The 25,082-nt window shown below is 48.9% G+C and overlaps 1 protein-coding gene and 1 pseudogene across 4 annotated transcripts in view; both read right to left on the bottom strand.

Moving 5' to 3' along the window:
• Positions 1–12,025, bottom strand: part of SULF2 (sulfatase 2) — a 111,699-nt gene extending 99,674 nt beyond the window's left edge. For 2 of the 4 annotated variants that reach the window (XM_053574367.1, XM_053574366.1), the window contains exon 1: positions 11,364–11,529. The gene's annotated coding sequence lies outside the window, so the exon portion shown is untranslated. Of the gene's footprint in view, positions 1–11,363; positions 11,531–11,844 lie in introns of those variants that run through there. The other 2 variants (XM_053574365.1, XM_053574364.1) reach the window with 2 other exon arrangements.
• Positions 12,026–19,189: 7,164 nt separating this feature from the next.
• LOC128573541 (CDGSH iron-sulfur domain-containing protein 1-like) lies at positions 19,190–19,532 on the bottom strand (annotated as a pseudogene).
• Between the last annotated feature and the right edge of the window lie 5,550 nt (positions 19,533–25,082).

Below are 25,082 nucleotides of genomic sequence, written 5' to 3' on the forward strand. Positions count from 1 at the left end.
AGGTCTCTGTCCTCAAGGAGCTGACATCCTGGTCAGGGAGACAGACAATAAATGAAGATGAATTTCAAATTGTCTTAAGAGCTTTGAAAGAAGTTTTCATGTGACAGGATAGAGAGTAATTCGGGGGAGGTTCCTCAAAGGAGGTGATGTATGAGCTGAGACCAGAGTGGGTGACAAGAAAATTGTGGGTGAAATGCTTTCTTTTCCTTTTTTTTTTTTTTTTTCCTGGTATCAGAATCTTGCTCCTGGCTAGAGCACAGTGGCATCATCATAGCTTACTTGCAACCTCAAACTCCTGGACTCAAACAATCCTCCTGTCTCAGCCTCCCTAGTAGCTGGAACTATAGGTGCATACCACCACACCCTGCTAAGTTTTCTATTTTTTGTAGAGATGGAGTCTTGATCTTGCTCAGGTTGATCTTAAACTTCTGACCTCAAGTGATCCTCCTACCTCAGCCTCCCAGAGTGCTAGGATTACAGTTGTGAACAACTGTGCCTGGCCTGTGAAATGCTTTCTAAGCAAAGGAAGAGGTATATGCAAAGGCCCTGTGGTGGGAATGAGCAGACTGAAGACCAGCATGGTGGGACCAGGGAGCAAAGCATGGCAGTCTGGCCCAGAAGGGACTGGACACCATCTTGCCCCAGCCCAGGCCTTCTGGGCAGGGCCACACCTGCTGTCCTCACTGGGTGTTTAGGGAAGTGAAAATCAGATACCAAAATTCCCACCTCTGTTCTTTGTTCCTTTGTCTCAGCTGTGGACAAAAGCTTCCTGGCAGTGAGTTACAAAGTTATTTCTACAAAAGGCCTTTGGCCAAAAGCAATAAAGTGGAACTTGAACAGAGTCATTATTCATGCCTGATTGTGGGCTGGTTCTCGGTGTGGACCGCCACAGTGAGCACTGGCAAGTCCACCTTTTCACCTCTTCCCCCCTTTTTAACCCTCCACTTTCTCACTCTGTTTAGCCCCACAGAATATGTATTCACGTTTCCAGAAATTGTAGTTTCTTCGGAGAACATAAAAGGAATAAAAGGATATTTTGACTGCCTGGTATTAATAATCCAATTATTTCTTCCCTTTTCACCCAACCCACAGCAGTGTGCGCTGTCCCCACCCAGCATGTCCCTGCTATCAGGTGATGAGCTTCTCATTAGCTCACCCTGGAAACGGTCACTCGCACAATTACAGGAGAAGTGCGCGGGCGCAGGCTGGAGGAGGGGTCGGACGTGACTTTCACCAAATAGCTCGCTGCATTTGAGGTGCTAGTGGAGGGCATGTGGAAGACAGGCCTACTTCCAACCTGGGCGTGCTGTGCTCCCTAATTAGCAGCTGGAAATAAACCATCAAATGGGAAGAAAGCGGAGGTCAGGGGCTTAGCGAGTTGGGCTCAGTTTCTCCGCCTGGTAGCCTTATCCACCAGGAATTCACTGGGCGACACCAGCCCCGGGCAGAGGGCTGCCTGTGTCGAGGCAGGGCAGGGCCTGGGGAGGTGTAAGCGTGTACAGTCCCACTGGTGGTTCCCCACTGCTGAGTGTCCTTCTGTTCCGGGGGCCAACTCCATAGCAATCCTCACCCTCCATCTTCTCAATGATGACACAAGTCACGACAGGGGCTCTGGGAGTTGCCTTTGCCCCATAAAGGGCACCCCAGCTTCCAGACCCCCAGCAGTACCTGAGCTATGGGGCCTCTGGCCTGGAAAAGCTGCCACAGAGATGTGGGCATTCTACTTCTCCCAGATTAAAAAACTCAGTCGCATGTTCATTTGAAAATGCTACGTACAGTCACCTATTCAGGGACCATGCTGAGATTTCTAACTTTTTGTCCATCCAGCATTCTGGTCCCCTGCTTTGACAACAGCACCCCAAGTTCCTTTTGAGGACGCTTTCTCATCTGCCAAGGTATCCCCATTCTCTCTGCTAAGGGTGACCATGTGATCAAAGGTGGTTAGTTGGACTCTGTCCATGTGCCCCCAACTCTCGAATCAAGTGTCAAGGGCAGAAAAAAAGAAGGGCTGCGTTTGTCCCATTGGAACAGAATCTACAGGAGGCTGCCAGCAATTTCTGCTTTGAGGTTCCTAGGACTTCTTGGTTTCTGTACTATCCTTTCCTAAGCCTGGTTCTCTAGACCTTCTATGGACTCCCCGAGACTCCCAATATTCTCCTAATAAATCCTGTTTCAGCTTGAGGGAGTGACAGTTGGTCTCTGCTACTTGCAGCCTGCAATGAACTGTTACTCTGGTGAACTCCAAAAAGCCACACCGCCTCGTCTTCCGTCTTCTATCCCACAGAACTGGGCTGATTCTGTGACCTATCTGGACTGAGAAAAGGAGACAGACATGTCAGGCTGGGGGTTAACACTTCACAAGGCCTGGCAACTTTCAAGGTTGGCACACTTGGAAGTCAGGCTACCCTGAGACTGCCATGCTGTGAGGAAGCCCAAGCAGCCAAGTGGGCAGCCCACATGGAGGAGATCAACAGAGCTGCCAGCCAAGAGTTGACCATTTTGGACTTCCAGCAGATCTCGCATAAAGCAGAAGAATCTCCTGGTTGGCTCGGTGCTCCCAGCTCAGTAGTTAGGGTACCAGCCACATGCACCGGGGCTGGCAGGTTCAAACCTGGCCTGGGCCTGCCAAACAACGACAACTACAATAAAAAAATTGCCAGGGAGGCTGAGGCAAGAGAATCACTTAAGCCCAAGAATTTGAGGTTGCTGTGAGCTGTGATGCCATGACACTCTACTCAGGGCAACAAAGTGAGACTCTGTCTCAAAAAAAGAAAAGAATCTCCTGGTCAATCCACAGGATCATTAGAAATAAATGTTGTTACTCTACACCACTGAATTTGGGGTGATTTGTTACACAGCAGAAACACAAGTCAAGAACTCCGAGTGACACAGATTAGAGCCTAACAGGAGTGTCACAAATGACCAATGATGAGTCAAGACTTTCACTCTCCTGGACCAACGACTATTTGGAGGAGAATGTAACTCATTCATTCCTTTAATTGTTCATTCACATAGCCAGTAAGATGAGTGCCGGGGTGCACAGACAAGCTCAGAGCGCCTCTTTCCTAGTGGAGACATCACACACAGCGCCTCGGTTTGCTGAAATGATAACAGGCCCTATTCAAAGTGTTGCTGTGATGAATAAATGCTTGGCAAAAAGTACTCAAGAAATGTTAGATTTTATTATTATGACACACTTGTAATGCACAGTCCCCAGAAGTGTGGCCATCTGGTCTGAACAAAGTGTCTTAGCAAGAGACAAACTCAAATGCCTTTGTGGACCAGCCGGTTTACATAAACGGACACATAAGGAAAAAAAAAAACAAAACACACCTCTCTTTCTCTCCAGCTCTCATTTTACCACGTTTGACAGCGGAGTAAGAACAGAGACATACCGCTCCACAATGAGAAAAACAGCAGGTAGTGTGACGATGGAAGTCAAATGAGGCCAGGTGCGTTGGCTCATGCCTGTAATCCCAGCACTCTGGGAGGCAGAGGTAGGAAGATCACCTGTGGTCAGGAGTTTAAGACCAGCCAGAGCAAACTTGAAACCCCAAAGAAATAGAAAAATTAGCGTACTCGCAGTCTCAGCCACTTGGGAGGCTGAGGCAGGAGGATCACCACTGCTTGGGTGACAAGAGTGTGACCCTTTTTCAAAAGGAAAAAAAAGTCAACTTGGTTACAATCTCAGGTAATAGGGGATAGTGGGGACTGTGGCAGGCTGGAGAGCACATGACCAGTGGGAATAGGTACCCCGTGGGGTTAGACATGGTCCCCACCTCCCCAGTTTTCAGAAGAAGCTGAAAAATCTCAATTTTTGTTATTATTATTTTTTTTACCAAGGAAACATTTTTCCCAATTTTAAAAATGTGAAATGTTATGATTGTTTAAAATCTGACAATTAACTTTCTAAAAGTTTCAAAATAGCATGAAGGTTAAAAAAAAAAGAAAATTTCTATGAGCTGAACACAGCTGGTTAGCTAGCTAGCCTGTGATGTTCTGTTCTAATGGAATGACAGAACAGGGAGAAATTTCTTTGTGTCTCACTTTTCCTCATCTGTAAAGTGGAGATTGGTAGATTTTTTACATCATTAAGCTGTTATTAGTTCAAATCCAGTAAATGTGAGCTTGTGGGAGCCTGGGGGGGAGAAGGTGAAAGAGGTTGGTTTCCTGGGCTGTGACGATGGCTGCTCCTTCAAGAGGGGATAATTTGAGGGAAGGGAGTTCTCTTTCTGAGGACATATACAGAAATCTCTGACCCCCAAACTCCCATTAGAATGTCACACTGCTAATCTTGAAGAATAGCTTTTACATCCCAGGTGCACTGAAGACTTATCAGAAGTAGAACATTCCACCAGCCTTTCTACAGGGCCTGAGGTCCTTGCTGTGGCACAGAGGGGATCCCTCCTCTGCACTCAATGTTATCTCAACACCCGTCTGGCACTGGGGAGTGGGTGAGTGCGTGAAACTAGCAAAAACAAACAGGTTTGACTTCCTTGCCTTCAAGCAAACACTAGATTCAAATCTGCCTGTAGATTTCCAAGTCTTCCTTCCTTTATTCAAAGACTATTTACTGAGCATCTACAGACTGCCAGCATCCCTACAGCAACAGGTGCTGTATCCCTAGTGCCTACTTCTAGGGAGGTGAGGGAAGACAAATAAGCAAGTAAGGAAACTGAGATAATTCCAGAGAGTGGCAAGTACTGTAAACATAAAACAGGGTGTCCTTCTAGGCATTCTAAAGAGGTAATATTTGAGCTGAGACCTAACTGATCAGAAGGAGCCATGTCCTTTCCTCATTTTTGGTTTAGAGGTTAAGTATAAAACCCAACTCTGGACCAATGAAACATAAAGCTATCTGCTGGGATAGGGGTGTTCTTGGAAGGATTTTGCTATCTATTAAAAGAAAGACAGCAAGGAAGATTTTACTCTCTGATTAAAAGAGAAATAGTAAGGAGTACTGTCCTATATTCCCACTTTGTAGGGGGATATGGTGGTCGGAGCAGTGGCAGCTACATTGAGACCATGAGGCAAAGACATGTTGAAGACAGAGGAACAGAGGCTAAAAAGATCCTAGATTCTTGGAGTTCACTGTTGAACTGAGAAACTAGCCTTTGGACTCCCCTGCTTTGGACTTTTTGTTTCGTGAGAAATGTTTCCATTACATAAGCCACTCAGTCAGAAGTCTGATTGCTTACAATTAATGCATCTCCATTCTCATTCAAATAATTAGGACTCGAAGCTACTAAGAATCTTTCCTGTTCTCTGAAATATCCAGATAAGTGGGCTGCAATCTGAAGTCTGTGGGCAGTGTCTATCTCTACAGCAGGCCAGAAGTGCAGCTTTCCAAAAAGAAGCACGGACATCTCTCCAACTTCTGAGGGCTAACTCTGTTTTCAAACTCTTTCAGAAAGCTCTACTTCTCTGGCACTGGGGTGGGTCAAATCACCCGCTGGGATCCTGACCACGAGCCAGTATAAAAAACTGTTGGCAACATTTCCCCCCTAACACATCTGGCTTCCACCTGGCCAAATACATATTTGGTGCTATTCGTGGTCCCTGGGGATGACCCTACCAACTCACACAAACGAGACCTACTCCTAATAACTGCGTTTTGGATAGAATTTATCTGTGTTTTAAGCTGGACCCAGGTGTGCAAAGCAGTGGGCCAGGCCTTTTATAAAATGAAGCTCCCCGTGGCAGAGGCCAGGGCCACTGGGCAATGTGTGTTTTGGAATCATATTAAGAGACCGTGGAGAATTCAAAACATTCTGGTTGGAGAGAATTCCACGAAGTCCTGTTCTGGACTGAGGAGAAGCTCTGAAGGCCCATGCCAACAGCTGTTCTACTAAGACCACATCATGCTGCCTGCAAAGACCCAAGATCTCACCTGACCTTAAGCAACTTCCCAAGGGCATCTGTTGCAGAGGGAAGAATACTTTGTTCTGTCTGCTAATCACCGAGCAAGGAGGAGACAGACCAGGGGAGGCTCAGCCTGAGTCTTCACAAACTTCTTGGAAACATCAGAGGTAAGCACGTGGGATGTGCTAAAAATATTCATCAAACAGATTCATGACAGCCTCTGGGGGTAGGTGGGAGAGGAGAATACCACATTCGAAAACAAAACACATTCTCTCTGGATGATTGTGGTCCGGTCCCATAGCTTAAAATAACAACAACGTGCTAAGGATTCCCAAATTTAGGTTGCCAGCCCCACCGCACATATCCACCACCCACTGAGCTTCAGACATCCACGTGGGGTGTCCTCTCCAACCCAACATTTCCATAACGAGACACACCAGATCAATTCCCCTAAACCTTTCCTCTTAGTTTCCCCCATTTAGGAATTCCCCCCGGCCCCACACTGCCTGGTCATCTTTGATTCCTTGGCACAATAGATATTTGGGGCTGGATGATTCTTTGTCATGGGGCGGTCCCGACTGTTGTGAGTTTAGCAGCACCCTGGCCTCTACCCACCAGATGTCAGTACCAACCCTCCCCAGCTGTGACAGCCAAAGAATATCCCCAGACAGTGCGAAATGTTTCCCAGGAGGCAAGATCACCCTCAGTTAGGAATCACAGCTCTTTCCCTCATTCCGAAATCCAATCCACCAGAAAGTCCTGGTGGTGTACCTCCAAAATATACTCCCATCTACCCATTCTGCTCTGTGTCCACTGACATGGCACCACCCAGGCCACTCACAGCTCCCACCTCTGTCTTGGTGTCCCAGCTTCCACTTGCAAAACATCCAGCTCACAATAACCACCAAGATCTTTTAAAAACACAATTATCTTGTTTCCTAACTTAAAACCCTCTCATGGTTTTTTTGTCATTTAAAATAAAGTGTACATTTCTTATCACAGCCTGGATTTCTCACCGTGAACACCCCCCCCACACACACCCCCAACTTGACTTCTATTTGAGTTTTGGACAGGTGCCTCCTCTCCACCTCTGGGCTTTGCACTGGCTGTTCCCTGCATCTGGAATGCTCTTGCCCCAGACCTTCCCAAGGTTGGCTCCTTCCTGAACTCCAGGTCTCAGCTCAAAGGTCATGTCCTCAGAGAGGCCTCCCCTGACCACCTGCCTAAAGCTGCTCCCCTCACCCCATCACGCGGCCATTTGTCATCACATCATTATTTCCACCACAGAGCTCTTTGCTTTCTGAAACAGCCCTGATCATGGACTTGTCTGCTTGTGTATTACCTGCTTCCTATCCCTGGAAGGCAAGTTCTATGAGCACAGGGTTCTCCTGTCTGTCCCAGTGACAACCACATGGTAGTTGCTCGATAAGTATGTTTGCTGATGAGTAAGAAGAGTGCCCTCTTCACCTAAAGGGCCATTTACCAAGCGCCCTTTTCTCCCTGATCTCATTTAGAGCACTTTTCTTTGTTTTCCAGCCGGAGCCTGGGAGCCTGTCTTAAGCCAAACACTGGCCAACTCATCTCTTTGGCCAGTGACAGATTTGGAGCGAGCATATGACAAAAATAGGTCCATTCCAAAGGGACCTTGGGCCGGGTGCGCACTGCCACAGAAGAGACTTACCTTTTCTTTTTGGGCTTACACCAGAGGGGACGAGAGCACAGCGCCTCAGCAGCTGCCCAGGCACCTCAGTTATGATAACAGCCCGTGTTTACTGAGGGCTTACCTAAGTCAGACACCGAGCTAAGCACTTGACATTGATGATCTCATCTCACCCTTCACCGCAGCAGGAGATAGGTGCTATGATCACCATCTTTTGTCGGATGAGAACATTAAGGCACAGAAAGGTTACCCTGCACGCCCCAGATCGCACTGCTGGGCAGGCAGCCAGCAGTCTGGCCTTTCTAACCACAGTGTCCATGGCTGCCAGAGCCTGCCCGCCCCTCTGAGCTGGAGAGAGATGCTGGCCCAGTGCAAGCCAGAGCAGAGATGGAGAAGAGCAGATTCTCATGATAAAGTCTGTGCCATGACTCTGGTCTGCCTGAGCACTTTGGGTGATGAAAGTCACTAAGTCTCTTTCCCTTCTCCTTGTGCTGGTTTGAGATTTTTCTCCCTTCTTGCTGTTGCTTACAAAAGAAAGGACCCTGATTACTTTACAGTTCTTCTAGGAAAGCACCCCCAACAGATATTCCATTTGCAACCTGCACACAGCAGCTGCACAGTAAACGCCAGCAGATGCAGAGGACTGTCTAGATTCTTGCTCATTAACTGCTGGGTCTGCACCTAACGCCCAACTCCAGCCCACTGCCTCTTCCCCTTTAGGCTCCAAGTGAGGCCTAGTTCCCTAGCAACCGCCCCAATTAGGCAACCACACCATTTATCAGGATGCCAATTAATTATAATGATCTTAATGCTCTTCCAATTAGATAGCGCCTTAAATCCGGCTGGAGCGGGGGCATCTGCAGATTCTCCACCAGGGCCGGGCACAAGGGAAGCAGGTTCCAATGAGGCACCCCCCTTCACCTGCAGGTCAGCACTGAGAGGCCCCATCTTCCTTATCCACTGGCCACGTAAGACCCAGGTCTGGAACAAAGGGCTCTGGACCCCAGGGCCACCCTCCCAGCGCCAGGCCTCTCATCGCCAGCCATGAAGAGGGTCTCACCTCTAGGAGAATTGCCATTACCCCTTCAGTGGGCTAAAACCTTCATTTCAGATCCAGTGACTTTTTCTGTCAGCCACATGTGATATTTCAATTTGCATTTTGATGGGGGTGGAGGAGGAGTGTGTGTGTACTCATAAGCATTAGGAAGAGGCACCAGGTAATTGCATACTTTTCTCATGGCAAAAATATCCCAACATGTAAACCTGAGACTCCCCAAACAGTGGAGGTTTTGGAAAGGGGAGGGATAACTGAAGAGCTCCTACCAGTTTTACTATCCAAAACTATTTTCTTTAGCGGAGCGTTAGGTTTTTTTCTACATTTGGGGGAAAAAGTCAAGGTCACAGAGGAGAGGCTCGTGGTTCAGAGTGGGCCCTGGAGCCTGAGGGCCTCTGGAAGCCTGGCGGTACCACTGACCAGCTCTGGACAAGTCACTATCTGCTCTGTACCTCAGTTTCCTCATTTTTAACGTGGTGACAAGCAGGGCATCTACCTCATGAGGTTTTTGTGTGGATTACATGAGATATATATGGGCTTTTAGATATAATACTGCGTAAGTAGTTATCTATCATCTTAAGTTTAGACTAAACTTTTTCTTTTAACTACAAGCTGGTCAGAAAGGCTGATCTTCCCATGCAGGACAGGGATTCTGGGCTCCTTTCTGAGAGAGTAAAGGCTAGGAACAGGTCATAGCCAACACTTGACAGCTGGGTGATATTCCCAGCCTGGCTAACACAGGAGATCAGAAGCTACTCCCTTGAGGCAGGTCCAAGCAGATAAATTGACCAGAGCCAGAAAAAGGGAGAGGGAAAGTTACCCCCAAATCAAAAGGTAGACTTGAAACATAAGGGCGTGAAACTGCCTATCAGCTGGGTCCCTGGATGGCAGCTGAATGCAGGAGTTGGGGGGGGGGGCACTTGCATGCACACACACAAAGCTATACCCGCCTCCTCCAAGCCCAGGCTTTTTGTAAACTTGTCATTCAACTCTTAAGTTTGAGAACTTAACATGTTATTAGGGTTTCAGAAAAAGCCATAAATTCAAATAAAAAAACCCAAGAAGTATACACAAAGCCTAACCCCCAAGCCCTTGCTGACCGGCCACTGCAGCAGTTATGCCAACATTTACATAAACTTGGCAGAGGAAGGAAGGTTCTTCTTGTGCAAAGGTCCAGTGCGAGATCAGCCAAGCCCACCACCACTGCCTTTACAGCTGCCTACAACACTAAACTGCACACACAGACAGGCAGTTTGGATGAGTTTGCTCTCCTCTGTGAAGTGCAACAAAGCTTTGGAGAAGTCTCTTCTGGGCAAGGGGGCTTCAGCCTGCCCTCCCCACCCCCTTTCCATATTCAATGATTGGCTCTAATTTCATTACAATCCTCTGGTGGTTCTGTAAGGGGAGGTGGAGACGCAGTTCAAAATCCCCTTTCCATTAACCACAAGATGAACAAACTCCTGGGGAGAGAAGGAATCCCAGGGTGTCCCCCAGGGAAATCCCTGTCTCACAGCTCCCAGTGGCCCCCAGAACCTGCTTCACATCCCTCCCCTCCTCTGCCCACAGGCAGGGGTGGGGGCACAGTGGGAAAGAGGCAGGGGACAGATGGAAGGGTGAGATGGCCGGTGTCCCAACATGCACAGATGAGCAAATACCCAGATTCAAACGTAAGCTGAATGTAATTACTCGGTTAATTAAATATTGACTTTTAACTCAAAAAGTGATTAAAGCAAGCTGCAGGAGAGACTGTCCAGAAAGGGGGCAGGGAATGAATCAGAACTTTCAAGAAGGGAAAAGAGGAGGAGGGGGCTGTCACCGTGGAGGTCTGTCCTTGCTCTGCCTACTGTGTGTGGCGCCTACTGTGTGCAGGGGGCGTGGTCCTCAGTCTCTAGGCAGACAGGGAATTTTGAAAAGAAGTCATGGTGCACACCGGGATTTGCGGGTGTCTCCTTAACATTTTTCCACCCTGAGACCGCATCTCTCTACCCAGCTGCCCTCCAAATGAACCGAAAGCGTCTGGCACGCAGGAGCTACAAACTTCATCAGCGTTTCCCTGGAACACAACGCGGTGCCTGGCACGAGAGGGTGCTCCATAAATGCTTATAGAACGAAAAACGAACTACTATAAGGAATGTTTTTTTTTTTTTTTTAAAAGAAAAGTGCACTCCTAGAAATTGTTGTGGCTTCATTGCTAGACTTCTGAAGCCCTCCGGAGCCTGGGGAAGGGGGCATCGCCCCACAGGGCAATGAGAACTGGTTCTGACCTGGCTTGAGAGAAAGTTTGCCTTTTCAATCCTATTAGTCTTTTCGTAGCTGTGAGTTTCTAGGCACTCTACAGACCTGGTCCTCTCTTCCTCGTGTCCTGCCCGGACAAGCCCCACGTGGGCTGGCTTCTAGCTGGCGCTTTGGGTCTAAACCTAAAGGGGTCAATGGGGCCATGCTCCCTGCGACCGACGGGCCCAGGCGCGCTCCCCTCGGGGCCACCAGGGATCGGCGTGGCGTCCGCCGGTCATGGGCGCGGCGGGAAGTCCTCGCCAGCTCGCCCAGCCCGCCTGCGGGGTCAAATCGGTCATCCCCCTCCAGCCGGCCGGCGCCGGAGTCTCCCTCCTGCCCGCCGGGTCTCACCTCCGAGCGCAGCGCTGGGGCCGGAGCCGGGCGGTCGGCACCGGCCCTGGCTCACCTGGGCGGCGCTCGCGGCCGGGCTCCCGCCGGGTGAAGCTCCGACCGCCGGAGCCCCCGCCCCAGCCCGGTACCCAGGCAGCCCGCCTGCCCCCGCGCCCCACTCACCAGCGCGCCCGGCCCCGGCGGCCTCACCAGCGCGGAGCGCTGCCGCCTCTGCCGCAGCCCAGCCGGGCCGCGGGGCGCAGGGGACTCCGCGCCGCTGCTGCTGCCGCCGTCGCCGCCGCCGCTGCTGCATCCCCCGGCGAGCGCTGCCGCTCCCCCTTCTCCTGGTTCTCGTCCTCCTCCCTTCCTCTCCTCCCCGCCCCCTGCTCTGCCACCGCCCCCGGCCCCCGCCCCGCGCGCCGCCCCAGCCAAAGTCCGTCTCCGTGCCCCGCCCGGGCAGCTCTTAAATCGCCCCACCCCGGCCGGCCGCGCGGCCCGAGCCACCCCCGGGGCACGGCGCGGCGGCTCCCAGCCTGCCTGCCAGCCAGCCGGCCGCCGGCCTCCACGCGGGGGAGCGCCGGGCTGGGAGCCGCGGGCGGTGGGGACCTGAGACGCTGGGGACCCACGGCGCCCTCCCCGCGCCCCCCGGGTGCTAACGCTTTACCTCCGGCTCGGGCGGGCCCGCTAGCCCGACCCTACTGCTCCTGGCGCGCGACCCCAACCCCGAAGTCGGGCTCCGGACCTGGCGCGGGCGGAGCGCGGGGGTCCCGGCGACTCCCGGCCTCCACGATGCCTTTGGACCCGGCTGGCCGCGCTCCCGGCGCCGGGCGCGCACCCTCGCCCGGACACACAGACGCACACTCACCCGGCTCACTCTCTCCCGCTCGCCCTCGGCTCAGAGTTGAAACAGATGTGGGATTCGCCCAGGAGCTGGAAATGAGGGAGGGACGCGAGCCAGAGTCGTGTGTGTGTGTGTGTGTGTGTGTGTGTGTGAGAGAGAGAGAACCCCAAAGGACAAATCTAATAAATCATATATCGTGATAAAGTGAGGAAGGCCGTCCATCAGGTCCACTTGCTGGAAACGAAGTGAACCCTGCCTCTTCTCCTTTCTCGCAGCTGGAAGGAGCCAAGCGTTCCGGGGGGCGTACGTCAGCCCTAGCCGGGCGCTTCCCTCGTAATGGAACGTTAATAAATGTTTTCTTTTATCTGCTTTCACAGACTCCACTCTAGTCTGCAAACCCGACTGCCTTTGCTGAAAGCCCGGTGCTCGCCTTTAACTACACACACTTGCCATTGGAGAGGCCGCCTCGAGCCCGGAGCCACAGCTAAACCGCAGGGTGCACAGCCTGCGCGCCCTGGACCTTCCCACGCACCCCAGAAGCTCCCTGAGAAATTAACTTGGGCTCAAGTGAAAATAGCCGCTGTTGCCCAGAAATGGCCCGAGAACAGGGAAAAAAGAAGAAACCGGCTTCCCCCTGGAAGGGAGGAATTCAACTCAAGGTGGTGCTGTCTACCGCGGTTTCCACCGTGCCTGGCGCTACAGAGGAGGCCGGAGGGCCTCCGAGCTGTTGAGGGTGGTGGGCAAACAGCAGGCAGAGAACCCCCCAGTCTCTGCAGAAAACACAGCTGAGTTAAGGGAAAACAGTTCCTGATGTAGAAAAGTACATGTAGGTAACAGTAACTTATTTAAACGTAATTAACAATCCAAGACAGCATTACTAGACCCATTTTACAGAGGCAAAAACGAAGTCACAGAGAGGTTAAGTGCCCTAAGGTCATAAAATTATAAGTAGTCCATCATTTGAACCCAAGAAGCCTGGCTCCGCCTTAAATCCTAGCCTATGACTACTTTTCAACCCAGCATCTTGTATGATCTTCTTTCATGCTAGTTGGAATTGTAATGTCCAGGGGGTGATACTTACACTGTAAATTTTTGTTTATCTGAAATTCAAATCAAGTGTCCTGTCAGAGTTTGGAACTGTAGACTTCTCCCCATGATCTCCCTTAGTCACCTGAATTCAATTAGAGTCCAAATAAATCAGAAAAGCTTTGAACTTGCGTTTCCAAATTAGGGACTGACCCCACCTCTGGCACCCGCGGTTTCACAGCCTTTCCCTCTCCCTTAGCCCTTGCCTTGTCAGCTTCCTCTGCCATCATAGCCAGAAAATAGCAAAGACCTCTTCCTTTCTGTCTCATCTCTAAGGAGAGAAAGGCGTAGTTACTGTCAGGTAGATGTATGCAGTGGCCTACATATATATAATCAGAATTTTTTAGTAATGACATTTGAAGGTAAAAGAAACAAATGAAATTAATTTTGATAATATAGTTTATTTAACCTACGATATCCAAAATATCACTTTAGCATGTAATCAACATAAAATTATTAATCAGATACATTAATATACATGTTTGTTAACCTTTGAAATTTAGTATGTATTCTACACTTAACAACACATTCCGTTTGGACCAACCACATGTGGCTAAGTGTTCCCACACTGGCTAATGCAGCTCTAGTAGGTTCTGTGGTCAACTGCTGAGTGTTTTTCCACCAGGTTATCTCATGGAATACACAACAGTCTTTCAAGGAAACTGATACTCCCGTAGGGCTGGATGACTTGTGGCCTTCTGATTTCAAGATTTTTTTTTTTTTAATTGAGACAGAGTCTCATTCTGTTGCCCCAGGCTATCGTGCTGTGGCATCATTGCTGACAGCAACCTTAAACTCCTGGGCTCAAGCCATCCTCCTGCTTCAGCCTCCCAAGTAACTGGGAGTACAGGTGTCCGCCATAACACCCAGCTAGTTTTTCTATTTTTAGTAGAGAGGGAGTCTTACTCTTGCTCAGTCTAGTCTCCAACTCCTGAGCTCAGGAGATCCTCCTGCCTCAGCCTCCCAGAGTGCTAGGATTAAAGGCATGAGCCACCACCCCGACCCTTTCTCTTTTTTTTTTTCTGTAGAGACAGAGTCTCACTTTATGGCCCTCTGTAGAGTGCCGTGGCCTCACACAGCTCACAGCAACCTCCAACTCCTGGGCTTAAGCGATTCTCTTGCCTCAGCCTCCCGAGCAGCTGGGACTACAGGCGCCCGCCACAACGTCCGGCTATTTTTTGGTTGCAGTTTGGCCGGGGCCGGGTTTGAACCCGCCACTCTCGGTATATGGGGCCGGCGCCCTACCCACTGAGCCACAGGCACCGCCCCCGACCCTTTCTCTTAAAAGCAACTTTTCTGGGGTAGGGGGAGACAGAGCCTCACTAAGACTGTTTTGTTAAGCACCAAAGGAGGCAAGGAAAGCATTGTTTTCTGCTGAACCCCCTTTATGTGAAATTTGGATTCAGTCAAAAGGCCACATTTAAAGACCAGGAAAGCCACATGTGTCCTCAAGGCTGCAGCTTCCCTATCCCTACTCTCCCCTATTCAATTAGAGTCTAAATAAATCAGAAGAACCTTGAACTTCCTTTTCAAAATCAGGTATTAACCCCACCTTTGGCACCAGTAGAGCCCATAGACACGAAATTGGCAGGTGGGATTTCAAGCTGTTTGGGGCTGTGTTTGGCTTGGGAACATGGGCCCCGCTGCAGGTGCAGTTTTCTTACTGGGTCCTCAGAGCCCTGTTGGGGTGCTTCAGGGGTCTGGGGTCAGGGAGGGAGGCTCAGGAATGGAATATGCCTCTTTCCTGCTTTTTCCATGGCAAAACTAGTTTAAAAACCATTGCATTCCCACATAGTGCCTTTCGGGCCGCAGGTTCGTAAACTTGGCTCTCCCTCCCCAGATGGCCCCTGTCCGCTGTGGTTTTCTCCACCCTTTTCTCCTCATAGTTCCTTTTTCTGGGGCTATGGGTTGGGCTGATGTGGTGTCTCTTTGGGGGTATTTATTCTTTCCATTGCTGGTGTTCAAAGACCAAATGTGGTAATGTCTGTGTCCTGACCCTTGTCCTTTCTTAAGTAGAAGGGACAGATCTCGTGTATGGCTGTGTGCATATGTGTGTGTGTTCATTGCATGCAGGTGCTGTGGATCACGGGTTTAGTCCAGACTTAACTCACCAGCTCAGACACCCATGAGGCCAGAGGGTCTGCAAAGCACTCTTTGGCCGTGTTTCATTTGCTTAATTCCCAGCAAACTCAGGTCCAGCCTCAGCCTGTTTTCCAGGTTCCTTCTAGGCAGCTGGGGAATACCGGCTCCTTTCAGGAGCTCAGTGTCTGCCTGGGAGATCTGAGGAACCTCAGGGGCTCAGATGTCCCCCAGTCTGGGAAGTTACTTAGGCACAACTCAGCTGGGCCAGGATGGGGCTCAGTAGACTCCTTGGGGCCCCTGTGGCCTCCTGATTCTCCAGCCTCTGCTACCTCCAGTCCCACTGTCTGGGACAGCCTTTCTTCTCTGCTGTCCCTTACTCCCAGTGACATTTCTCGCTGTGATTGTCCAGTGTAGACAGTCAGGCTTTTCAAGGTCCTCATGCCACCCTGACTCTCCCTGTTGTTGTTTTAACCTCTCAGGGACCTTTCTCTTGACACTTCAATGTCTTGTTTTTTTCCTTCTGCGAATTCCCTGACAGTCCTATTGTGCAGAGCACCCATAAGGTCCTATCTACCTTGCAAAGCCAGAGTTGCTGTTTTATTTTCTTGACTCATAAGCAACAATCAAGGGGGGGAAAAATCATTCTTGTTGCCTATTTCTTGATCGCCATCAAGAGGTTGAAAACTCAGTCTGATTGTCCGAGCACTCCTGGCTAGATTTGGGTTGGAGTTGATGGGATTTTATGAGGGTTGTAAAAGTCAAGCTTTTAACATGTCTCCAACAAATTGGCATGTAAAGGAGAAATGTTAAAAGTAGGAACATGGCTGTGGATGAGAGGCTTGGGAATGTGAGCTGCAGAACTGAGGCACAGGTGGCTTTAATAATGCACGTGAGTTTGGCTGTAACTAGCTTCCATAAGAGCAGAAGGGTCTGCAGAACTACCCTCGGGGGACTGGACTCAAACTTCCTAGCTCCCGAGCAGACACAGTTTTGCATGGTTTCTAAAATACTAATTCTAGTATCATCCCTAACAATACATATTTATGCTTAATTCTGCTGAATTTTCATTCAGACCCAAGCTGTCTTGCTGGTAGAAATGCAAACGCATTAGAGAAAAACTGTTTATATTTCTTGAGATATTGTGATAATGAAAAACAGTACCATAAACTCCCATTAAGTAAGAAGAACATTAATTGTATTTCATGCTGCCTTCCTGGGCCAGCATGCTGACACAGACATGCTTTACTTCAGCAGAACACAGCTAATCTTTGTAGCACGGTACCCATTTTCCCCTTTAATTACCCGTAATTGTATAGTCTAATTTATTCTAACGCCTGATGCCTAAAAGTGCACCTTTATGAATCAAGGGTTAGTTTGGGAGGGAGGAGAATTATAAACAGGTATAATTGCAGTCTCCTGGGGGCCGCTTATGAGTGATTTCAAAGAGCGATGATGTTTATTCTGAATTCTTACTGGTGAAAGATAGCAGGGTCGCCTCCAGTTAATACACTGTTCTAAGAACACAGATAACAGTGACGATTTGTCTGGTTGCTTAATACACACAAACAGTTCTCCTTTGGCTGAGCAGGCAAGACAGATTAAATATGTGAATTCCACATAATTTCTGATGTGGTGAAATGCAGGTGCACAAGTACACGTGCAAATGAGTATTAAAATGAGTAACGTGGTCCCAGGCAGAGCAGCTGCAAATCTCAGTGGACAAAGAGTTTCCTCAAGGGGAAGAGCAGAATCCACTCGACCATAAAGGCAGTTCGCATGAGGGCCCTCTCTAAATTAGATAAAACAGCACCTCTATTTATCATAGTTTTACCATCATATTCCAGAAAAATCCCCTTTCAGCTTTGTTTATATTAATGAATGAATGAATCGATTATGATTGATGTTAGTGGCAACCAGGTAAGAGTGGGACTTAATTTTACCCCGGGGCCCAATTAACCTGGCGTCTGCCCCCACTGGCTTGCCCACTCCTTAGCTGACCTCTCTGAGCCTCAGTTTCCTCATCTTAAGAATGGGGAGAATATCAAGGCCACTGCTCGTTGTCATGTGGATTAAGTGAGATGGGTGATAAGTGCACACGTGGTGCCTGGCTCATGGAAAGTGCATGACGAGGGCTCCTTAAATCAGGATCGGAAACCTGCATCCAGGGCCCTAAGAATATCCTTCATGGTCTGCAATCTCTGACTTTGAAAATCCAGGGCAGCTGAGGTCATGATGCAAAAGCAAACCAGATCATCTCATTCTCAGGCTTAAGATTTCCCCTTTGGTAGAAATCCCCATTCCTGAGCATAACCATGAAACCCACATGCCTACCTTTTTAGTCAGCATTGTTCTCTGATCTCTTGTTTCCATTTTTATGAAAATTTCAAACAGGAAAGTTGAAAGGATAGTACAGCGGACAAACACATTCCCTCCACCTAGAATCAACAGTTGTTAATATTTTGCAAGTGTGCTCTATATGTTGCTGAACCATCAGAAGGGGACACGCTGACACACCATCCCTCAGGACTTGGGCAAGCATCTGCCAAGAAGGTATTGTCCCCTCCCCCAACCTCCCCATTAGTATTACACCTAAGGAAATGAACAGTAATCCTATAGTCTACCACAAGCTTGCTCTCATTAACAGAGTCACAAAGGTATCTGTTCCTCAAGACTTTTTTTGCTGCCTCAGGACCTTTGCACTTGTTTTCCCCGCTCCCTGTAATACTCTTTCCTTAGATTGTGCTGTACCAGCTCTTTCTCATCATTCATATTCTGTCTCAAATGTCATCCCCTCCAAGAGTTCTCCCTGGTCTGTTTGACCTAAAAATGTATCAGGATCACTCTCTGCCCTCTTTCTTTCTTTTTCTTTTTTTTTGTGTTTTTTGGCCAGGGCTGGGTCTGAACCGTCTCCTCTGGCATATGGGGCTGGTGCCCTACCCCCTTGAGCCACAGGCACCACCCAGGATCACTCTCTGCCCTCTTTCTTAATTTATTGTCTTCCTATAACATGCCACTATCTCAAATTGTTTTTACTTTTTGTCTGAGCCACTATCTCTATTCCATTCCTCAAGCCCCTCCCTACGTTAATTGCAGGAGAACAGGTGTGCGTGTTTGTTCACTATTGTAGCTCCAGTGCCCAGAACATTGTCCAGCACAGAGTTGACATTCAATAGACACTTGTTAAATGAATGAACAATGTTTCCAGCAGAACAGGTGGTAAAATGGAGTGATTCAGACCCCAGTGTTTAGAGATAAATCCACAAAGTTTTAATCCCACTGCTACCACTGCTGTAATGTACAGCAACTGCCAAGTGAGGATTATGACAATAGTTTCCACCTTCTGGGATTGTTGTGCATTATTACTGTTTTTTAAATTTCCACGTTGGTCCCTTTACTGGATCAATACCCATGAAGATGAATACAAATAAGTTACCACCCCCTTGTCATTGATCAGGCTGACTTATAATTACTTCTGATTAAGCAGAATCCCATTCAGAGTTCATTTTAATTGAAAATTGTGAGAACACAGAAATCATATTTTCACCGTGCTGTTACAAACATCAAGAATTTCTTCAAATCAAGATCATACAGGTGTTTTGTAGATTGGATTAAGAAATTAATGTAGCTTAATCATACCCCATTTACTTTCTAGGTTAATGAATATGAAAAGGTGATGATTTTTCTTTGGAATTTATATGTTCTAAACTTACAATCTGCAAATACATAGTTTTGAGGATAATTTAATATATTGACGTCAAGATACAACTATATTCTAATGTCAATGTTTTTTAAGAAATGGATCCTTACAATATCAGAATAACTCCCAGGCCATGAGTTGGTGTTTACTTTTTCCTTCTTAATTTTGTTTAAACAAATGTGTACCACAATGTTTCAACAAGTAAGGCAAATGCCATCAACATGAAAGCTGCAGCATACCACATCTAGAACCCAGGGGAGGTGAATTAGACAGAAGTGGGTCTAATTGAACAGTCAGGTAACATCATGACAAGTTGGTTTGCAGCATCAACACTGTCCATTTGTGTTTCTTTTTCTTGATGATCAGAGGTCCCACATTGTCACCAGTCCCTTCGTTGTCTTTTGTGTGAGACCCATCACAGAATGGGAACTGTCTGGATTGCCAACAGTGGCAGCTTCACTTCCCAAATCCTCCATTTCAACGGGGTGTCCTATCTTGGGGTTGTCTTTCTGGATGTGAAGGTTTGTCTTTGCTTTATGGCGATGATCTTTCATATAAAATCTTTTGTAAGCTAGATAACTAATTGCAGCTGTTCTGCTGCTGTGATCCATTCAACTCCTACCCTGGAACTGGAAGGCAGACTCATGGAGCCATTGTTTGCAAGGTGAGTGCATGGGTTTTGAGTACAAACTGGCCAGTGTACGAGAGAGGCGTCCTAAGGACACCAACACCAGGCTGTCACCACAGCGAGCAGAAAGCACGTGTGAGAGATTGACCCTCGTTGATTCTTGTTGTGAGTTATTAGTGAGTTTATATACAAAGCGCTTAGAACAGGGCCTGGCATGTAACAACCAACCTTCCTTGAGTGCTTATAATTAATGTTAAATTGGCTGGCCAGAGGCCCGTGATTTTAAGCACCACTGGCTGCTTACAGGCTCACACAGAAACTGTCTCCAAGCGTAATGCCCCTGGGAGAACTTCTTGGAAGTGCTGATGCAGCCAGACTGTTGGCCGCATGCTGCCCTGTAAGAGACCAGCCAGGTCAACATTTGGCCTGGAAGAGGCTCTGGTTGTTTGCAGCAGGGATCTGGGCTGATGGGTCAGGGCCCAGGGTTAAATATTTTGATTCTTGCCCCTGAGACAAGGAGCCTGGAGAGGAGGGGACACACAGAGGCCCCTCTCCCTGCTGGATGAGACTAAGCCCCGGCACATTCTCCATGGACCCCCTCCTGTGCCACTCTGGTGAGTAGAATCTGATGTGAATTTTACCTTATTACTGACCTGCACATAAAAAAAAAAGAATATCCAGTTCTGGGTGTCCACATGCAGTGGCACGTAGGTAAAGATGTTTCTCAGCTATAGCTGCATTAAAAGGAGTTAGGAATTCAAGAGAAATGTTGAAATTTAGACAATAAAAATTGTGTTTAACTGAAAATCAATAAGGCAGTCTATCCAGGAGAGAGTGCCTGTGATACAGGTATTTGCTTTGGGGGGGGGGGAAGGGTACGATCAAGGAGGAGGGTTTCCAGCATCCATCTCCTCAGTTAAAAAATAAAAACATTGTGGCTCAGTCTGTAAGGCGCCGGCCCCATATACCGAGGGTGGTGGGTTCAAACCCGGCCCCGGCCAAACTGCAACCAAAAAATAGCTGGGCGTTGTGGCAGGCGCCTGTAGTCCCAGCTACTCGGGAGGCTGAGGCAAGAGAATCGCTTAAGCCCAGGAGTTGGAGGTTGCTGTGAGCTGTGTGAGGCCACGGCACTCTACCGAGGGCCATAAAGTGAGACTCTGTCTCTACAAAAAAAAAAAAATAATAAAAAAAAACATTATCCTCATTTTTAAAATTTTTTCATTTTCCCAGTTTTTATGACAGGAACTCTATTTTCCTTTGGGGAAACAGTTCCTGTCCTCTTTTCACTCCCCTAGCTACTTGTGGAATGCCTTTGATCCCTGGCTCCAGGTTTGTCATGTGACTCAGAGCTAGCCAATCTGTGCATTCCATGCTTTGACCAGTGATTGGTCAGATGTGGGTACATGATTCATTTGGGGCCAATGGGAACCTCATCTAGGATTTTTGTTGATACTATTGGGTGTTAGGAATTTCTTTCCCCTGGGTTTGAACTGGGCTATAATTGAGAATCCACCAGGGACTACACATGGGCTGGATGCTGAAGTAGAGGCAGAGGTATGAGTTTGGTGGATGAATCTTCTCCTAGGAAGCAGAATTCTAAGCTGGCCTTCCCGATTCCTGCCTCCTGGCATACACGCTTTGCAGGATCCCATCCCCTTGAATGTGGGCCTTGCCTGTGGAGATGACAATTTCACTTCCATGACGGGGTGAAGATGAAGGATTTTGCAGATGTAATGAAGGCCCCCAATCAGTTAACTTTGAACTCATGAAGAGGCGGATTATCCTCTCTGGCCCTGAACTAATAAAAAAAGGGCACTGGGCCCTTCCTAAAGTTGGAATCTCAAGTAGGCTCAAAGGCGCAAACTGCCATCTGTGGAGGAGACCACAGAGCAGCCAGGGAGCTCGGAAGAAGACCCCAAGACTCAGATGGGGTCAGTGCCTGTTCACTTTCATCCAGGGCCACTGACATCAGGCCTTGATTTTAGCCTACTGCAATCCTGAGCAAAGGGTCTCAGTAGCCTGCAGCTGGACTCCTCACCATAGGAACTATGAGATAGTATCAATAAATTTGTGCAGATTTAAGTTGATAAGTTTGTGGTGATTTTTTATACAGCAATAGAAGACTACTACGTGAGTGAACACCTGGGTTAAGACTAGAATTTTCAATTATGTGGGCAATAAATTTATCCTTTTCCTCTTAAGCCTATTTTTCAGTGGAAGTCTGGGATTGCATCCCATTGACCTGACTTGTTTGACACATCCATCCCTGGGACCATGAGACATGGTGCTGCCATCGGCCCATCTGGGTCATGGGCCTGAGCCACTGGCTGTGTGATTGAGACGATCTGCCATCATCTCATGGGTCACACCCCCGGACAGGAAATAGCCTTCCACCTGCAACTTCTGTGTCTTTCTGATCCCTTTCTTGGGGGGCTATTCAGGGTGTGAGAGGCCGTGTAGTGTCATGAAGGCAGAAGTTGGAAACCTTTTATGCAGAAGGACAGAGTACAGAGCGTTACAGGCCACACGTGCTCTTTGTCACATAGTCTTTGTTTTTAAAAATTTTAAAACCATTCTGAGCTCATGGGCTGTATAAAATCAGACCAAGTGAGTTGGCTCTGGCTCATAGGCTGCTGTTTGCTGAGTCCCAGTTCAGGGCACAGCCTGCAGCCAGATTGCTGTGCTTAAGTGTCAGTCCCAAGCCCCTCTCAATCTGTGATACCCTGAGCAAGGTACTTCACTTCTTTAACTTTCCCTGAAAAATGGGGGTAGTGGGAGTACCTACTCCATAAAGTTATTGTGGAATTAATCGAGGTGGAACACTGTCAGGCAGGGTTTGGCCCAGAAACGGGGCTGTGAGTTATTATTTTTAGGGATGAACATTAATCATCGTTCTCTTCCCCCACCCTGCAGATTGGCAACCAGTTGAGAAGCAGCACTGGGAGCCAGATAGGTAAAAATCAATAGCACAGCGTTTTTTTCCTGGTGAGACTGGATTGGTTGACAGGACTTGACCTGTGGGGCTCTCCTGATCCCCATCCTCCCATGTCTAGGATGTCCGCTGGGTGTCTGCAAAGCTGACACTTCATCTACACAATTGCCACCATGTTACACCTGCACAGCCCCTGTGGTGGTGTCAGCAGGGACACGAACCTCAGATCTGCTTCTTGGAGGTGGCCTGGGGCCCTGATGTGTGCACAGTTACTAAGGAAGTGAAGGTGGAGGCCACATCTGCCAGCTGGGTTGGCTGGCCTCAACAAGGCTGCCTCAGAGCCCATTCTTGCTGTATGGGGTGTCACAGTGCCCTCCCTGCTCAATTCATGCTAATTCAGAACCTCAGAACGTGACCTTATTTGGAAAGAAGGTCTTTGCAATGTAGGTAGTTGAGATAACACTCAAATCAATGACTTGTGTCCTTCTAAGAGGAGAAATGGGGACATAGACACACAGGGAAGAGCCCAGGTGGAGGAGGAGGCAGAGGCTGGAGTGACCGGCCACAAGCCAAGGACACCTGAAGCTGGAGGAGGCAGAGACATCCCCCTTGGAGCCTTTGGAAGAAGGTGGCCCTGCTGACACCTTGATTTTGGACTCCTGGCCTCCAGGACTGTCAGAGTAGATTTTTGTTGTTTTAAGCCCCTCAGTTCATGGCTGTTGTTACAGCAGCCCCCGGAAACAGATACACCCAATGACGGGGGTGGGGGTGGGGGGGAGGGAAGGGCAGGTGTCACTTCTCTTCCTTCCTGGTGGGTGAGTGATGGTGGTCATGGGAAGAGATGTCCCCACAGTGACACCAGAGCAAGAATTGCAGCCCAGGCCCCAAACCAGAGATCCTGATTTAATGGATCAACAATGGGTCTGGATGTGTGTATTGTTTATAAAAACAAGTTTATGGAGGTATAATTTACACACCATAAGATTCACCCATTTTACATGTACCATTGAATGATTTTTAAATTTCCCAAGCTGTGCAAGCATCACCATAATCCAGTTCGAGAACTTTTCATCACTCTGATAAGATACTGCATGGGCGGTTTTAAAAAGCTCCCCAGGTGATTCCAACCTGCAGTCCCAGCTGAGGACACCTGCTCAGTGGGGGGCCTGGGAAATGGAAAGGGAAGGGTGTAAGGTGTCTCCTGAGGGTGCTCAGGGCCTAGCTGACCCTGAAATCAAGGTGTAGGCGATTTAAAAACATGCAAATAAGCACGCACAGAAGCAGTTTTGGTTGTGGGGAGGGTAGGGAGAAGGCAGGGGCTGGGCTGGGGCTGGGCTGCAGGGCTGTTCTGCTGGAAGCCCAGGCCCCGCCAACAGAGCCTAGTCTGTGGTTGTGATGGGGGGAAGAGGTGAGGAGGAAGGGGCATGATCTCAGTTCCTCCTGGAGGGAGCCCCATGCCCACTCCCTGGTCTGCATGTCCTAACTGCCCTGGAAGTTGGGTAGGAGGGGAGCTGGGAACTAGGGTTGTGTAGGGCAGCTGTTCTCAACCTGTGGGTCGCGACTCCTTTGGGGGTCTCCTGTATATCAGATATTTACATTACAATTCATAACAGCAGCAAAATTACAGTTATGAAGTAGCAACGAAAATAATTTTATGGTTGGGGGTCCCCACAACATGAGGAACTAAATTAAAGGGTCACGGCATTAGGAAGGTTGAGAACCTCTGGTGTAGGGCATCACAGTATGTCAAAGGGGCCCACCCTGACCCCCTTTGTGACCAGAGTCAGGTACACAGAGGCCTCTGCTTCCAGAAGGATGGGGCACCACCCCCAAGAACACACAGCCAGGCAAACACAGGAGTGAAGACGACCCAGCGGTTCTCCTCCTGGGCCACCTTGGCGCGGCTCCCTAATCCCTGAGCGGACTCTGTTGAGAGGCTGGGGCCAGCTTGGTCCTGCTCAGTGTCCAGGGCCAGCCTGTTCCAGGAACCCTGAAGCATTTCTTTGCCTTTCTCCCAGCAAGACCTCACCTGGCCGTGTGGGTCTGGCCTTCCAGGTGCCTCCTGTCAGTCTCAGCCCCATCCCCTGCCATGACTTGGTGGAATCTCTGCCTGCTTGGCACCCAGGCGGGTGACTCACCTGTTTGTGCTTGTACCTGGCTGTCGGCAGCTCCGGCAGGTGCTGGTGCCCACAGGGCTGGGCTGCCGTCCAGCAGATGCCTCTGGGAGAGCTGGGCCCGTCCTAGTGTGCTCTCCTCACCTTGCAGAGCGTGACTGATGAGCGCAGCAGCTACTGTTTATTGAACATTCACAGCACGTGTTTGGGAACTTGGTTGTGAACAGTAGATGCTCATCTGTAAAACAGGCACCCAAATCTCCCCTCGTGTTACTCCCCCCAGGACTGTTGTACAGATCAAATGTGAGTGTGTGAACAGGAGGATAAACCATTCTCTTATTAATCTTATTCCATGCTAGTAGTGTTCTAAAAGGTTCCCCTGGTGGTAAAAGAATATGTAGCGTGTACAGCCGGCTTGCAGGTGCATTCGCTCAGGCTCATAAAGAATCATTAGCTGGGCTGGAGGAAGTCTCCATTGGTGGTATCTGTTTAGACAATTAGTGAATTGAGGGCTTGTTTCTT

The sequence above is a fragment of the Nycticebus coucang genome, chromosome 21 (genome assembly GCF_027406575.1).
Source record: "Nycticebus coucang isolate mNycCou1 chromosome 21, mNycCou1.pri, whole genome shotgun sequence".
In the NCBI taxonomy this organism is placed as follows: Eukaryota; Metazoa; Chordata; class Mammalia; order Primates; family Lorisidae; genus Nycticebus; species Nycticebus coucang.